Below are 3,851 nucleotides of genomic sequence, written 5' to 3'. Positions count from 1 at the left end.
ATAATTATTTAGTGAAAGCAAAGAATAATATATAGGACAACCCAAGTGTTGCATAGGTATTCAGGAGATGTTAAAAGACATATGTGTGTGTATATAACCAAACACATACACACACATCTGCTGCCTTAGGGAGACGCTCTATGGAGCATTTATGGAAGGAGAATTATACAGGTTGAGAAGGTATAAACGACTTTTAATCTGCACCAATAGAGAGGGTGCCCATACAAATGAAGCCACACATCCATCAGGCAGCAAAGTGTTTATTCTTGAGCACACATTGTAACTAAGAAGTACAGCAGAGATTCCCAATTCTAAGGGATTCACTAGACCTTGGACCCCAAGTACAAAGCCCAACAAGTAACCTGATGAACCCAAGTATGATTCATTTCAATGGGCTTTTGATTGGTGTGTTCACCATGTCTACCTCCAACCTATACCCATCCCAAAGTCCTCTTCTACTCTACTCCACCCTTTCCACCACTCTTCTGAGAATATTAATCAAACCAATAATGCCATATCTGGAAAGGACTTGTTAATCAATTGCCCTACGTCTGTAAGCATCATACCTGTGATTTCCTCACCCAAAATATTTTCCCTATCCCCATTCATTTATTGGTGTTGTCTTTCCCTATTCACATATAAGCTCCTTGAGGGCAGGTACTGCCTTGCTGTTTGTATTTGTATGCCCAGGGCTTAGCACAGTCCCTAGCATATAGTGAGCACTTAATAAGTGTTTTTTTTTCTTTCATTCATATGCTCCTTGTTTTAAAAATAACTGCCCTAAAGAGAATAAATTCCATGAAAAAAGAAAAAATGTTGAAAGGTAAAGAAAGTAAGTTGCAAATGAGTCCTGGCCTAAACATAGAAAGGTTTGGGGCATTGGGTCTTTTGTGGACAGGGAATAATCAGGTGGCATTGAGAACATCCTGTGAAAAGAGAAGAAGCAAGGTGAAATAGGGCACTCAGAAAACAAAAGCAGAAAAAGCATAGCTGGCATTTTGCCACTTGCTGCATACTGGACATTCCCTTCAGCAGGGCCAGAGCTATGGGAAAGAACTAAATGGAAGAGAAGCTGCTTTCTCCAGCACTTCCCCTACAGAGTTTAAAAGAACCAGTGTGAAAGCTTGTCCCAGGGGAGACCTGACAATCCCTGAAGTGCACAGAGCAAGAGAACATGAAGGACTCAACATACTGGGGAATAAATTGGTTATATTTCCGCAGAATATCCCCCAAGCCTTTGCTTCTCTATCCAGTGTGTTCTTATTTCTTAGGAATCAACAAATAGCAGACTTCAGAGTCCTGCTTCAGGTAGTCTGGGTAATGCATAAACTTTTATGAACTCATCTAACTGTCTGGATTTGAAGTTTTTCCAGTGCTCTTGTGAGCCTGAAATCTACTATTCATTTTGTAGTCAACACTTATTAGGCACCTGCTCAGTGCTGCATTCTTTGCTAGGAACGACGGTGACACAAAGAAAAATGAGGTGAAGTCCCCTCCCTCACAGTACTTATAGTCTAAGTAGGAAGAAAAGAAAGATGTACGCACAGATAACTATGCAGCAGAGGCCAAATGAACCTCTAAGGACCCCCTGAAACCTCTAGTGGCTTTAAGAACACTGTGACTCATTTGCTTGGGCCTTTAAATAATGATGAACTTTGGGACTGCTTGTGTTCATGTTGTTCCTCATCCCTAAAAGGACTTGTCACTTTGCTATGACACTGAATACTCTGAATCTTCCATTCATCCTCCCCACCATGGATGGGCAGGAGGCTGGGGATCAGGGCAGGAGAAGGTGTCCTGCCTCTGCTAAAAACCGCAAGTCTGAGACGCAGCAGCAGCAATGAGCTCGCACCTCACTCGGCGCTACTTGTGGGACTCCAGGCGGAGCCCGACTGTTGCACATGGCCGCCTTTCCCCGGATTATGGCTTCCAGGGACGCAAGGAGCAAGTGATGATGGCTACACAGCGATAAACGAATGACTGAGCAGCTGCTGCTGTAACAGCAGGACCTGCATCCGACTACTCTAGTGTAAACGGGACACCTTTCCTCACTTCCTAGCCTGTGGCCACGGGAAGCACATCTGGGATGCCTGCGAACACCAGGACTATGTGGGCCACATGAAAGAGCTTAAGTGGGAAAGGCATTTGGTGGCACTACGGAAGCAGCGGGCAAAGAATGACGCTTCAGAGCCGAAATAGCCACAGTTATACTGAGACCCCAGCTCTTTCCCCATAACCATGTACTAGCTAGATAAATAAACACTGTTTTGACCTTTCAGCCCCACCACCCCCCAAAAAAAAGTCCATTCATGGCTGGGCAACCACATGGCCATATACAAACAGAAAGTTTCTCATCTCTAAAAAGCCCAGTGAGTCACCATGTCCTTGAGATCCCTGGAAGTTTCTGGAAGCTTTGGACTCATACTCCATAGAGAATGCCTCATAGGCTCATTCAGCCTCCACTAAATTTAGAAAACAAACTTGAGGTGCTTACTCTCTTTGACCTAACTGGAGTTCTCATGTTCTGAGCTTAGTCTAACTACCATCTAGATAGGCTATATCTTTAACTACTTCAGCTTATGTACTCTGGGTTCTTAATCTTCACCACATGTCCTAAGGGCCATAGAATATTAGGGTTAGAAGAGGCCTTAGAGTTTTAGTTCAACAGGTGAGAAAATTGAGGCCCAGAAAGTAGAAGTGAAAAAACAAAGCTATCAAATATATTCTATGAAAGAGCCATGACTAGGATCTAGATCTCTGGACTCCCAATCCCATGTTCTTTCCACTACATTTCATAGTTCCATCTCCAATCCTATCTTCTCCATTAAACCTTCCTCTGCTACTCTGACTTCCAATGAAACCCACTGGTGAAGCCTATACTTCAGTTCAATCCAAATTCCAGGGTCAGCATAAGATAGAGAATGAAGTACAAATGGGCAGAGAGATAAAAATGGTGATAGTTGGCATATGGCACATCAGGGCTGGGAAACTACTAGATGGAATGTAGCTTGTACCAATTCCACAAAGTCCACTACATATTTAGGAAAGACAGACAAGAGAAAAGAGGATTGTGGGTTGTAGATCATACCACCCAATACAGAATGGTGAGTAGATAATATGGTATGAGTAAATGAGCTGTACAGGCAAAGAGGCCAGTTGATTCTGAGAACAGTACTGCAGCTTAGGGACCCAGGATGTCGGAACCTCACTGTTTCTGTATTTGTTTTCATTATGTTAAGTGGAAGCTGTTCGTGACTGTTTGTATCAGCCTGGGATTGAGGATTGTGCTGCTCCAGAGTCTACATACAATGCACCCCAGGACTGGATGGGCAGGTGTGATCAAGCTGTGATTCAGATTCTGGGTGAAGTTAGCTGTGTATCAGAATTTTATGGGCTGAATTTATTTCCTAAATATGGGGTGCCTCGTAGGACAAACTGGGCAAGTGACAACCAGTATCATCCAAAGATATTTTACATTAATTCCTTTATAGGTTTTGATGGGATTTCTTTTTAATTGTTACCATCCTTTTAATTTCAATCACATCTTGATGCTTATAAATCTGATCGCAGTTTTGTCTTTTAACCAAAAAACCCTAATTTATTTTGAACTCATTAACAGTTTGTTGATTTGGGGGACTATTCTAACTTTAAGTAAATAGGAATGATAGTGATAAGACCAAAATAAGTTATCGTGGTTGGAACAAAATCCAAGTAAATATATGGAATAATCTACCACAAGTGTGTTGGTTTTTCATTGTCACATAACATAAAAGTTCTGCATCACTTTTGTAATCCTAGATGCTGAACATCTTAAACCAACAACCAAATGTTGCCATTTGGCACAGATCAAA

The 3,851-nt window shown here is 42.1% G+C and overlaps 1 pseudogene; it reads left to right on the top strand.

Annotated features, from left to right (window-relative positions):
* The first annotated feature begins 1,840 nt into the window (after positions 1 to 1,840).
* LOC118835970 lies at positions 1,841 to 2,199 on the top strand (annotated as a pseudogene).
* The last annotated feature ends 1,652 nt before the right edge of the window (positions 2,200 to 3,851 follow it).

Source organism: Trichosurus vulpecula, chromosome 2 (assembly GCF_011100635.1).
Source record: "Trichosurus vulpecula isolate mTriVul1 chromosome 2, mTriVul1.pri, whole genome shotgun sequence".
Taxonomy (NCBI): domain Eukaryota; kingdom Metazoa; phylum Chordata; class Mammalia; order Diprotodontia; family Phalangeridae; genus Trichosurus; species Trichosurus vulpecula.
This window is presented reverse-complemented; position numbering and strand designations above follow the sequence as displayed.